The sequence below is a fragment of the Bubalus bubalis genome, chromosome 12 (assembly GCF_019923935.1).
Source record: "Bubalus bubalis isolate 160015118507 breed Murrah chromosome 12, NDDB_SH_1, whole genome shotgun sequence".
NCBI classification, from domain to species: Eukaryota; Metazoa; Chordata; class Mammalia; order Artiodactyla; family Bovidae; genus Bubalus; species Bubalus bubalis.
The window spans coordinates 80,043,156-80,057,426 of record NC_059168.1 but is presented as its reverse complement, the minus strand read 5'-3'; the positions used below and the strand labels follow the sequence as shown (position 1 = coordinate 80,057,426).

General features: G+C 37.6%; 1 non-coding gene across 1 annotated transcript; it reads right to left on the bottom strand.

The window, feature by feature from the left end:
- Nucleotides 1-8,430: 8,430 nt before the first annotated feature.
- On the bottom strand, nt 8,431-8,503 carry TRNAC-GCA. The gene has a single exon. It is a non-coding gene; the product is annotated as a tRNA-Cys (tRNA).
- Nucleotides 8,504-14,271: the final 5,768 nt, after the last annotated feature.

Genomic DNA, 14,271 nt, shown 5'->3' with positions numbered 1-14,271 from the left:
AATACTTACTATTGTCTCTCTTTTAATTATAGTTGCCTAGTAAAATAATATCTTATTACTTTAATTTGCATTTCTCTAATAACTAGTGATGGTGAGAATCTCTTGTGTGTTATCTGGCCATTTATATATTTTCTATTAGGTATATGTTTCTATTAGGGCTTTTTCTAATAGGTAATATGTCTATTCAAATATTTTGCTTTTTTAAAACTTAGGTCATTTATATTTGTATTTATTGATTTTTATTGAAGTATAGTTCGTTGACAATTTTGTGCCAATCTCTGCTGTACAGCTGAGTGACTCAGTTTTACACATATATACATTCTTTGGTCATTTGTCTTTTTAGTATTAAGCTGTGAGAGTTATTTATATGTAAGTCCATTATCAGGTATATCAAATGGAAATATTTTCTCCCAGCCTTTGGTTTGTATTTTCAATTTCTTGATGGTACGCTTTGAATTTCAGATATTTTAAATCTTGATGTACTTCAATTTATACCAAATTTTGTTTTGCTCTTGAAATAGAAAATTATGTGGGTAGAACATCAAAATATAAAAATTGACCTCTTCCCCTATTTTAAATGCATTTCAGTTATTCAAATTAAATGTTTCAATAAAAGTCAAACTCGTTGGCTTTGTTGTAAATAGCAGTTTCATTAATATTTAAGAAACAACTTGAGTATGGCATATCTACAGGATAAGGTTCAATCAACCCCACACACACAGTAACTGGCAGGCATCCCTGTCTCTGCACACCATCACTTTCTTTAAAAATCTCAAGTCAGGCAATGTCACTACTACCTGTTATTCTCAGATTAACTGTTTTTTCTGGTTGTTCACTCCATGTTTGATCAGGAAGGAATTTGTCTCATCTTTCTTGTTTCTATCTATTTTAAATTAGTTACAAAATGGCCTCAACTTCTCTGAGTTATATCACCTGTGGTTACTCTATACCAATATCTTCTCAGACTTTACATTAGGTGAAACGGTTTTAGTTTAAAAGACCACTGTGGTAAAAAAAAAAAAAAAATAATACATTATCATCTAGCTATAATACATATTTTATTAAAACTGTCTTTCATTCAATTCAGCTAATTGTTATACAGTTATTATCCTCATCTCACAGATAAAGAACTTAAAGCATGTAAATATTAAGTAACTTTTCAGCTCTTCAACCATGGGCAAGAGGTTGTGCTGACCAAAATCTACACTCTTTGGTGCTGCTGTTGCTGCTGCTGCTGCTAAGTCGCTTCAGTTGTGTCTGACTCTGTGCGACCCCATAAACGGCAGCCTACCAGACTCCTCCATCTCTGGGATTCTCCAGGCAAGAACACTGGAGTGGGTTGCCATTGCCTTCTCCAATGCATGCATGCATGCTAAGTTGCTTCAGTCATGTCCGACTCTGTGCGACCCTATGGATAGCAGCCCACCAGGCTCCTCTGTCCACAGGATTCCCCAGGTAAGAACACTGGACCGGGGTGCCATTTCCTTCTCCACTTTTCGGTGTTAGTTGTTCTTATATCTATTTGGAGACTTTGAAGGAAAAAAATGCTTATCTCATAACAGACTTATTTGAATATATTGTTAGTTAATATATCAGTTTTTCCTCTGAATTTGGGAATTCAGATAATGATTCCAAGGGTACTGTGATCTTATCTGAAAAATATGGGAAGTATTTTCCATAGCAATTAAAAAATGATATACAAAGGTGCTTTGTGATTATCATCATTTAGTAATTGCATAATTTTATAAAGTAATTAAGTGGCATAATCTTGAAATACTAGTCTCATTGTGGAATTCTTTATCATTTGTGATTTTGTTGTAATGAGAGTGAAATAAAAAAGGTGCTGACACTGTTAATAGACTTATTTTTAGAATCCCTAATAGATTGAAACTGATGGATTCATCAATCTGTTTGAGTGTCCTTGGCATTTATGGTTCTCACTGATAGATGGTATTTACAACTGTCTTAACAAGCAATTTCAGCCAAATCGGCTTTCGCATCATAAGTATAGGGAGTCACTCATGTTGAAAATGATGTAAGAAGTGGAGCATAATTTAAAATATATAAATTGATGTTTCTTGCATTGCTTACCATTTCATTTTTAGTATTAAAACTCTGGTACAGATATTGATCTATGGATAAGGAATATCTGCCCAATAAACACCATCTACAGGACAAGGTAAGGATTTATCTGTTTAATCCAAAGAAGGCCCTTAAAATGGTTTCTTTTTACGGAGTGTAATAGTCCATTGTGTCTTCCTTTACTACCTCTTTCAGTGGCTATCAACAGTAGTGAGTTATAAATAAGTACTTTCTCAATTCATATAATGGTCTATAAATTTAACACTGATCAATGGACCCACCCAGGTAAACTTGCCTCTTTCCTTTAACAAAGTAGGAAAAATAATGTGGACAAAATCCTCAGGCTAAACTTACAGAAAATGTCCAAGTCCTTGTGGCTCTGATGTTGATAAATCAGCTCTGGTTGGAACACAGTGCCCTCTTTTCAATATTTTGATTTTGTCCCTTTGAAAGCTGTCTCTAAACACATTTATATCAGTGTTTTCATTTTAAATCACTGCTATCAAAAAACTTCTACAAATCTCCTCAATAGAGTTGACCATCCAAGTTTTGAAAACTGAACAATCAAATTAAAATAAGTAAAAAAAAAAAAACTTTCTTGGCTTTGGAGGCAGCTTCTCTTAGAAGGTCTTGCTGTGTATTTACTCTAAGTCCCCAGCCTGATTACACTCTTCAATGTATAAAGGGTGGTATGTCATATTCGTTCAGCTAGCTAACGGCTCAGATGGTAAAGCATCTGCCTACAATGCGGGAGACCCAGGGTTTGATCCCTGGGTCGGGAAGATCCTCTGGAGAAGGAAATGGCGACCCACTGCAGTACTCTTGGCTGGAAAATGCTATGGATGGAGGAGGGTGGTAGGCTACATTCCATGAGGTCGCAAAGAGTTGGACACAATTGAGCGATTTCACTTCACTTTACTTCAACATGAACAGGTAGCTAATTTAATGGGATAATTTTTTTTTTTTTTTTTTTTTTTTGCTCTAATGATCATGTAACTCTACATTTAGGATATATTATGACAAGTACAATTGTCTTCCTAAAATACAATCTTGATTATAATTCTCCCCATTTCCACATTCACTAAATCATTAGTGACATTCCCCAAATATTCTTGGTTCCCCCTCATTCCAGGTAGAGTTGCTCTTCTTGGGTCCTTTGTGATTGGATGGGGCCTTGTAGCTATTTCTGGCCAATGAGATGAGAGCAGGAGTAAATGTGTGCCCTTTCTGGGCTGAATCTTTACTTGCCAGGGCAAGAACTTTAAGAGCTCTCTGTGTCCCTGAGCATGATGATCTGCAATGTTTGAGATGGTGACTACTTCTTAGATCAACGCCTTGGATATCTGCAATGAGCAACAAGTTCCCTGTCAAGCCATGGAGGACATGTAGCATAAGCATGAAATAAACCTTTATTGCTATAAGATACTAAAATTGGGGGCTTCTTATTATAGCAGCATAATCAAGCCTATTCTGATTGGTGCATTTCTCTACTCCCCACCACTTACTGAAAAACATTCATTGGGTACAGAATGAAGAATGCACTCTGGCATGCAAGACTCTCTTAAATATGGGTCATTCTTTTCTTAGGAAGATTCATACACCTTGATTTCCAGTAGAACTGGACTCTGTGACCTGACTTTTGGTCTCTAAGTCTTTTGTGAGAGCCTCATTGATTCTCTGTTGTATGTGAACTTTCTCTTTTTGAATTCCCATAAGTATATCTCATCATCTGTGGCACCTCTTTATTCTATTTTTGAAATTTTATTTATCTAGAAATGTACTCTCTTTACAGATAATTAATAAATTAGTTTAATGTCAACCTTTGTGACTTAATCATATCTATATTTCTTATAGAAATTAGCTCTATTTCTATAATATAGGAGGCAGTCAATGAGTATTCATTACATTGGATTATTTTCTTCTTAAAGGTATAGCAATAAGAATAGTAGGCTTTCATTCTTTTTTTAAATTTTGTCTTTCCTCAAGCAAAAGTGATTCATAACAAGGTTATTATAAACTGATAGAAATAAGAGACATCTATGAATCGATTCTTCATGCAGGTTTTTTTTTTTTCTGTTTCATCTTAATTTGTCCATCTCTCTATCCTTCTTATTATTTCATTCACTCATCTGCTGTTTTATGAAAGTAATATATTTACAGGAATAAACAGATATATTAGGACTTGTAGACAATGGTTTCCTGCTACATTCCTGAATGTACTTCTCAGAAATAATTATACAAAGTATTTCTATTCTGAATTATCCTGAAGCTTGTCATATTTTAAAATAATATGTGTATATAGTCATTAATTGATATATTAACTTTAGACATTAGCTATTAACTTTCTGAAGATTTTATTCATTTCAGTAATCTGACACCCCCATTCCTTTATATTTATAACAATATTTTTAGTTTTTCTATTGGTTGATATTATATTTTAATACTTTAAAAATTCTTATTCTTGTTTCATCATTTGTTGATTGATGGTATCTCTTGACTGTTTACTTGGTGAAGTGAAGATATTGTTTCTTCACCTTTACTTTAAATTTTTTAACTTTTAGAATATTATCTGTAACCTTAATTAAGCCTTCTGTGCTTTGTCCAGAGGGTCATTTTTAAAGTTTAAAATCAATAAAGTGCATTTATTTTATTGACTAAGTAAAAGTGTTCACTGCTGAGTCTGAGTACCATGGCTTAATTTCGTTCTTATACAACAGTCTGTTATCTTCCCTCTGTTGTTTTCAATGGCTTTTAAAATAAAAGTCTAGTACTGCCTGCCTTTATGATAGTGTTATGCTTTCCCATAATCTCAATAATACTCTCTAATCGAGGAACTCCTCTCTCGGCAGAAGGTTTTCTTCTGATGTTATTCTACTCTATGCTATTGTTGTTGTTCAGTTGCTAAGTTGTGTCCGACTCTGCGAGCCTATGGACTGTAGCTGCTGGGCTCCTTTGGCCTTGTACTGATTCCTTTTTCAGTTCAGTTCAGTTCAGTCACTCAGTTGTGTCCGATTCCTTTTTAGATCTGTCTTCTCTCTTACTACTCCAGAACCTCATTCCTGAATCTTATTCTTTCTCTTTCTTGGTTTAGCTCCTCATTTTTCTGGATTGTGTATTTAAGTAACTACCTAATAAAGAATTTATAAGATGAAAATTTTTGGAATCTTTTCATGTCTAAAGATGCCTTTTTTTCCCCCTGAGATTACTATTGATTCATACATTGGGATTCAATTCTAAGTCGAATGTCATTTTCCTTTAAGGACATGAATGAAATCGCTGTTGCTGGAGATAAATTAGAGGCAACATGATGATTCCTTTTCTTATACAAGCTATTTGCTTTCTTTCTGTGCACCCTGTTTCACACTGAGCATAGCACACACAAAGTTTCAGAATCTTTTCTTTATTCTTAATGTTATGAAATTCTACAGGCATAGCTGAGTGTGAATTTTGTCTTTAAAATTTTGCTGAGTACTTGATGGGCCTCTTTAATTTGTTTCCTTCATTTCTGCAAATTGCAAATTCTAGTCTACTAATATTTATAAATTTCCTCTCATCCATTTTCTCTGTTCTTTATTTCTTGAATATATGTGCTCTTCATTCAAACTTTGTTGTCTTTGACTTTTATTTTTCCCTAATAAGTTGGTCCCTTTGTTCTTCATTTGAGATTTTTTGGCTTTATATATACATGCTTCTGTGGAATATTTTTTGCTTGGTAAAGATTGTATTTTTTAAATTAAAAAATGTTATTTTTCTTTCATTGATTTTTTTTATTACAGCAATTTGTCATTACTTTCTTATTTTATAGATACAGTGGCTTATGAAATTCATGTGCAACGATGCTCTACTGTGAAACCCAGATCCCTCTCCAATCTGGAAGCACGTGTTTATTCCCCTTCTTTCTACATTAAAGGTATTGTTGCTGAATGGGGGTGGAGATAGGGTAGAGTGTGGTGTATAAAGAGCTGGCCTCTTGTTTAAATTCTGTAAATATCTGAAGGATCTTAAATGCTTAAGCACCCCATGGGATTGCCTAAGGTGTCTCTTACAACTGAACCACAGGTCAACTTCTTCTGCCCAATCCTGTCTTCCACCCTCCCTTATTCCCTTCATTTGGGAGCATGACAAATCTCTCTCTCTCTCTCTGAGTCTGTTTCTCATGGAGCTAGGCATAAGACATTATGTGAGGATACTGATTTGAAGTTGTTTTTTTAAAAAAATTCTTGAACTTCCCTGGTGGTCCAGTGGTTGGGACTCCTCACTGTCAGTGTAGGGGGTATGGGTTCAATTCCTGGTCAGAAAACTAGGATCCTACATGCATGTGGTGGAAACAAAAGGTAAAATAAAATAATTTTAAAAATTATTTTGTTTTCTGAATTCTGATTCCCTCAGAGTTATTTATCTATTATTCATGTGTATGTCTGTGGGTATGTATGTGTATTCGTGTGGTTTATTTAAAATCTAGAGCACTATTACACATAACATTATTTATTCATTATTTTGACCAAAAAAAAAAAACAAACAGTTTTAAAATTTTTTTTTTTGCTTTGAATTAAACATCTGACTTTTTCATTCTCTGCTTAAGGGGTTTGGAAAGGAGTCACCAACTCCTTAGAACTTCGATTTACCACTTTTCTCAGCCCCTTTTCCTTCCCTGCTCTCTGTTTCCATGCCCAATGTTCTCTCTGCAGGACACTCGGTCTTTGCTGACAAAGTCTCTGCAAGTCTCCAGGCAATGGCTTGTGTGGCTCCATTTTGTCAGCAGGTATGCTTACGATGCCTTCTGTGTTCTAGAAATGTGCTAAAATACCTCCTTTGTCAATGTTCCCTCCATTCTTTCAGTTGTGGTGCTGAGTCATGCCTTCTTGCTGTTTTACATCCTGTTAATGTAGCCCTGAGAGGAAAAGTATGCTCTGTGCTCTCTCTTGAACCCAGTGACTTTAGACTTCTGTGACTTTTGGTAATAGTTTTACTCCTGCTTGTCCTTCAGGGAGTTGAATTTCAACTTAGTTTGTGGTGCTGTTCATTCTCTTCTCTCCATTACCCAAAGTTTCCCCTCAAAATTAAACATACTTCATTAATGGAGACCTATTTCTCTGATTTCTTTTCACTCTTAGAATCATCCGTGATAAATATGACCAGCCTCTGGTTACAGAAGAGGAAAAGGAGATTCAGAGATTGATGAGTTTTCCCATAATTTATCAGCCCATCAATAGTTGGAGGAAAAATTTGACCTTAAATCCCAATTTTGCCTCAAAAAAAGTCAACTTCGTTTTCTTTTTTTGCCCCAAATATCAACCTTGAGTGGCTGTTTTTCTTCTTTTTGTTCTTTTTCTTGTTTCTGAGTTTCAGCTATTACAATTCAACGTTGGTTTCTTTGTAGGTGGTGAGCTAGGACTCCAATGTCTTGTTCAATCTCCCTTCTGTCTCCCACACTGATAACTGATCTAAATTTTTCCTTTGAGTTTTAGCAAATGGAGGAAACCATAAGAGCGTTGTTTTACTTTACTCTCACTTTCAAAAATCCTTATGAACTATTAAAACTAAATTTTACTTTATTTTCACCTTACAAATTTCAAAACATGTAAAACATATGAAGATATACAAGAGGAGAGAGTATCAAAAAATTTGTGTAGTTAAGTCACCCTGACCCCAAAGGGAAAGAAGTAACAATATGTATGGGAGCTTAGCACTCGGCCAGAGTGAGTCCCTATTGTACTGACACACAATACAGGCTTTCATTTCAGTGTCTTAAATAAGCAATTACTGAAAGAGGTCATACATTCACTAGTGATATTCCTTTCTTCCTTCATTCAAGCATTCTGCAAATATTATTGAATGACAACCAAGTGCTTAATATTGTTCTGGGCATAGGGGATGCGGCAGTCAACCTGAAGGACAAGGTAATATCTTTAAAGTGCTAACAGTCTAGGGGTGGAAGACAGATTATAAATAAGTGGACAAATAAATAAATAATGTAATTTTAGGCAGTGATAAGAGAAACGAAGAAAATATAGTAGAATAGTGTTAGTTGCTCAGTTGTGTCCAACTCTTTGTGACGTCACAGACTAGAACCTGCAAGGCTCTACCCATGGAATTCTCCAGGCAAGAATACTGGAGAGGGTAGCCATTCCTTTCTCCAGGGGATCTTCCCAACCCAGGGATCAAACCCAAATGTACATTGCAGACAGATTCTTTACTGTCTGAGCCACAGGGAAAGGGAAAGTGAAGTCGCTCAGTTGTGTCCGACTCTTTGCTACCCCATGGACTATAGCTTACCAGACTCCTCTGTCCATGGAATTTTCCAGGCAAGAGTACTGGAGTGGGTTGCCATTTCCTTCTCCAGGGGATCTTCCTGGCCCAGGGATCGAACCTGGGTCTCCCGCATTGCAGGCAGATGCTTTACCATCTCAGCCACCAGGGAAGGGAATGTTAATTACTGGAGGAGGAGAATATTAATTGATTACCTAATTAGTCAAGGCTTCTCATGACCCCTTAGTGATCTACCATAAGATTGTATATTCAAGGTATGGGAAGCTTTTGCAATATTCTCTTCTTAAATGTGGGCTGTTTTAGTAACTTGTTTTGCATCAAGAAAAATTGATGAAGGTGATGATATATCACTGCCACCATTCAGTTCAGTTCAGTTCAGCTCAGTCTCTCAGTCGTGTCTGACTCTGCGACTCCATGAATCAGAGCACGCCAGGCCTCCCTGTCCATTACCAACTCCCGGAGTTCACCCAAACTCATGTCCATCAAGTCAGTGATGCCATCCAGCCATCTCATCCTCTGTTGTCCCCTTCTCCTCCTGCCCCCAATCCTTCTCAGCATCAGGGTCTTTTCCAATGAGTCAACTCTTCGCATCAGGTGGCCAAAGTATTAGAGTTTCAGCTTTAGCATCAGTCCTTCCAATGAACACCCAGGACTGATCTCCTTTAGGGTGGACTGGTTGGATCTCCTTGCAGTTCAAGGCACTCTCAAGAGTCTTCCCAATACCATAGTTCAGAAGCATCAATTCTTCGACGCTCAGCTTTCTTCACAGTCCAACTCTCACATCCATACACGACCACTGGAAAAACCATTAGGTTAAAAAATTTATGTCCTCTGTCTTGCTAGCAGCTCCTCTCTTTTGCTTTGACAAGGAAGTTGCCATGTTAGCTGGGTCCTTATGACAAGGAATAAAAAAAGGTAGCTTCTGAACCAGTCAGAATGGAGGGGTTTAGTCTGACAACCTTCACAGAATGAATTCTGCCAACAACCCAAATGACACTGGAAGTAGATCCTTACCTGGAACTTTCTGATGAGAACCCAGCTCTGACCAGCAAACTGACTGCAGAAGACCCCTGAAGTACTAGTCTCAGCTAAGCATGCCCAGATTCCTGACTCACAGAAACTGTGAGATAATAACTGTGTTGTTTTAACTGCCAAGCCTGTGGTAATATTGTAATATAGCAGTGACATTATTGTTATTTATATGCTTAAAAGGTATGCTGTGCATACAGCAGTCTCTTTTAAGTTGATTACAAGAGTGCATGCCTTTTTTGCCATTCATTTGTACTGGAATATAATTGGGTTTGCTGCCTCTCTGTGATAATCGTTGATTTTTACCTTCTGGATCATTTGGATGCTCTTTTAAAAAATCCAGTTATATAATCTATTTGTGCTAAATTATGCTGGTTGCTAAGAGCAGTAGCTCTGTCAGTTTCCACATTTGTTAGCTTCTCAGAGTTACAGGGTCATTCATGGCCTATTACGATTAATAATGTTTAAATGTGCTAAGGTGCAATACTTTGTCATATACCATTTTTTCTTTAAGGCACTTAGAACTTCAGTTTCTTGCTCTGTAGAAAATTCAATGCTTACAGAAATTGCAAAAGTACTCATGTATCAAAAATCATACAGGGTTTATTCTATTAGAGCCCCACGGGAGTTCACATTGAGGGGCTGTGTGTGCAGCCTGTGGCTGACAGCTAGTGGTTGGATTATAGATATTGCCATCTAAACATCTTTGGTACTGTTTCCTACAATGAGTTCAACATAACATGTTTATCTGATAGCTTCCAGGTTGAGCTCTTAGGAGAAAATCTTCAGAGGAAACTGCTGGGCCTGCATCTGTTCTATCACTTATGCAGAAATCTCCCTGCAAAACTGGCTTGCCAAAGAATGGGAAAAGTCTTCCAGGAAGATGAACAAGAGCAATAAAAACTATATATACCATGGGAGGGAAGAGAAGGGGAGAGACAGGCCAGGCAAAGGGTTAGTTAGGCCAAATGCTCTCCCTTTTATTGCCAGCTCAAGGCTTCTCCAGAGAAGGCAATGGCACTCCACTCCAGTACTCTTGCCTGGAAAATCCCATGGATGGAGGAGCCTTGTAGGCTGCAGTCCATGGGGTTGCGAAGAGTCAGACACGACTGAGTGACTTCACTTTCACTTTCATGCATTGGAGAAGGAAATGGCAACCCACTCCAGTGTTCTTGCCTGGAGAATCCCAGGGATGGGGGAGGCTGGTGGGCTGCCGTCTATGGGGTCTCACAGAGTTGGACATGACTAAAGTGACTTAGCAGCAGCAGCAGCAGTAGCAAGTCTTCTCTCCTTGGGGACCATCAGAAAGTAGAAATAGAGGTGATGCTCCCTCTTCCTGCACTCATATCTGTGGGGGATTCCCTATTAAAGAACTTGCATCTCTTTTCCCGATAGGACTGCACTTTCCTCTTTTATGGATTGTCTAAAGCTAAAGTCACAACTCCGATTATTCCCATTTGAATGATTTTTTTTTTTCTCTCTCTAGTTCTCTAGTTGCAGTGAGCAGGGGCTACTCTTCATTTTGGTGCCCAGGCTTCTCACTGCAGTGCCTTCTCTTGTTGCAGAGCACGGGCTCTAGGCATGCAGGCTTCAGTAGTTGTGACACACAGGCTCAGTAGTTGTGGCTCATGGGCTCTAGAGTGCGGGTTCATTGGTTGTGGTGCCTGGGCTTAGCTGCTCTGTGGCATGTGGGATCTTCCTTAAGCAGGGATCGGACCCACATCCCCTGCGTTGGCAGGCTGCTTCTTATCCACTCTGCCACCAGAGACATCCAGAAAGTTTGTTTTTTGAATTAAAAATGTATACTCGTTAACACAGGATTATCATGTGTATGTTACTTACTCCGTGGAAGGATTTTAGCTGCTATCTTGTGTCTCCATTTTGGTCACAGTTGTGTTGCCCACCTGGGTAAAGCATCTGACCCTAGAGTAGCTATAGAAGGACAAACTATGTTGGCATTCTCTTAATGGAATGACATATGACCCATAGTGTCCTGGTCCCCAGGTCTTCACCCAGTATGTGCCAAGCTTACATTTTCTTTTTTTTTGTTAATAAAAATCTATCAATCAATACATAGTCTTTGTTATCATCCCTCCTCTAGTCACTGACAAGCAAAAGATAGAGTTTCAAACAAGTTGTTTCCCAGTCTTAAGGCAGCATGGAAACACCAGCATTGGCTGATGTCACAGATAGGATGGAACACAGGAAATAGTCTCTTACCAGTGCAAAGGGCATGGGTTTTTGTCATCTTTGATATTCAGAAAATGGCAGGTTTATGTGTGTGTGGTGTGTCCGTGGAAGTATGTGTGCATGTGTGTGATGAGCTGCTGAAATAGTCCTGTGGGCTGCCCCTCCTAGAGTGTAAAAGACCACCTTATGGTGACCTGCGAACTTCTTGAGGGTTTAATTTTAAGCAGAGACAGCTTCAGAAGGTAGATCGTTTCTCTTCCCTTAGATTCTCTTATGTGAAGTGCACAAGCTTGATTATCTTTGTTGATAGAAAGATAGACATATCGCAATGTTCCAGCAATAATATGTTCACCTCTATAATTCTGAAAATATATGCTTTCACCAAATCTTAGAAGTCTCATTTTTTTAAACAGTAGGCATTATATAAGTGGAACTAGGGATGATTCAGAAGTTAAAATATCCGTGTGTGTGTGTGTGTTTGAGAGAGAGAGAGAGGTTGACTCTTGACTCCATCTGTGATCAGCAGTGTGCCCTTGAGCTGGTTACAATTGCTTCAAACTTCAATTTTGATACTATACAAATTTTCCTTATTTGCTCCATCTGTAAAATTAAAATAATAACAGCTTATTAAAGGGATTCATAAGAATGCGCCAAGTGAAATAGACCCATTAGAAAGAACAGTGTCTGACAGTAAATACTAGCTATTAGTATAGTCTTGCAGTATTTTGATACTTAAAATTGTCTTAAGTCATCTTAAAGGTGATGTGTCAGTGAGTCATATGCTGCAAGTAGTTATATGATGCAAGCATGGTGGTAATTATGTGTATTTATTGTTTTTGATGCTAAATAATTTAATGTTTTTCTGGTTAATTATTTTGGGGAGAAGAAGTTAGATCCCTTTCTCATATCATGTACAAATGTATATTTATAATGGGTTAAATATTAAAATATAAAAAATGAAAACATGAAAGAACTGGAAGGAAATATGAATATGTGTATTGTATTGGACACCTTCAGAAACATGACCAAGCAGAAACTAGACAAATAAAAATCATTCAGTTACACTATAGGGAAATTGAAAACAAACACAAAAGCACCCTATGAGATAGCATACCATAATAAAGTGAAAGACTACAATTGACTCTTTTTTATAACTGTTTTTTTTTTTTAAATTAGTTCTTTTTAATTACTTTGGGCTGCACTGGGGGTCTTCTTCGCTACATGTGGTCTTGCAGGGAGCAGGGACTACTCTTTAACTGTGGTGAATGGTGGATTTCTCACTGTGATGGCTTCTCTTATTGCAGAGCATGGGCTCCAGAGCACTAGCTTGGTTGTGACTCACAGGTTTAGTTCTCTGCAGCATGTGGGATCTTTCTGAACCAAAGAGCAAACCTGTGTCACCTGCATTGCAAGATGGATTCTGAACCACCGAACCACAGGGAAGTCCTACAATTGATCCTTAAACAACAGGAATTTAAACTATGTGGGTCCATTTATATGTGGGTTTTGTCTAATAAATATAGTACCTGTATTTTCATTTTATAGATCTTTAAATTAACTAAACATCAGTTCAGTTCAGTTCAGTTGCTCAGTTGTGTCCGACTCTTTGTGACCCCATAGACTGCAGTATACCAGGCATCCCTGTCCATCACCAACTCCTAGAACTTACTCCAACTCATGTCCATTGAGTCAGTGATGCCATCCAACCATCTCATCCTCTGTCGTCCCCTTCTCCTCCCACCTTCGATCTTTCCCAACATGAGGGTCTTTTCAAATGAGTCGGTTCTTTGCATCAGGTAGCCAAAGTATTGGAGTTTCAGTTTCAGCATTAGTCCTTCCAATGAATATTCAGGACTGATTTCCTTTAGGATTGACTGGCTGGGTCTCCTTGCAGTCCAAGGGATTCTCAAGAGTCTCCTCCAATACCACAGTTCAAAAGCATCAATTCTTCAGCACTCAGCTTTCTTTATGGTCCAACTCTCACATCTATATGTGACTACTAGAAAACCATAGCTTTGACTAAGCATAGGGAAAACTTTGTGTTTAGATTAGAGATCACAATGTGAGAATCAAAGGAACTAGAGTTTAAGTATTGATTCTTTTCAAACTGTTAGCTTTGTACCCTTGGCTAAGTCATTTATCAATTCCTTTGTTTTTGAGGCAGAGATTAGCAGTACCTGCATTGTTGACTGCGTAGGGGCCTGGTGACCCTAACCCTTCCATCATGCAAGGGTCAACTCTAGTTTCAAACAGGGAAATTTTTCTAAAAATATGGATGAAGGGATAATGCACATAGTGTGCAAAATCTGTTTACAAGTCAATTAAGGAAAAATGAGTGCTCAAATAGGAAATGAGCAAAGGCTATAACCTCCATTTAATATTGTTGATGTGCTCAGTCGTGGGTGACTCTTTGAGACCCTATGGACTGTAGCCCGCCAGGTTCCTCTGTCCATGGAAATTTCCAGGCAAGAATACTGGAGTGGGTTGCCATTTCTTTCTTCATCATTTAATATTAGTAGAAACACAGAACTCAGTAATCAGAGTTTTAATTGAGTACAGGAAAACAGGCATTATGCATACTGGTAGTATCATGGTATATGATTATATCTTTCTAGAGGACAATTTGACAGTATATATTAGAATTAAAAATTTCCATTCTCTTTGATTCAATAAATCCATTTTTAGGAAATTTTTCTTAAC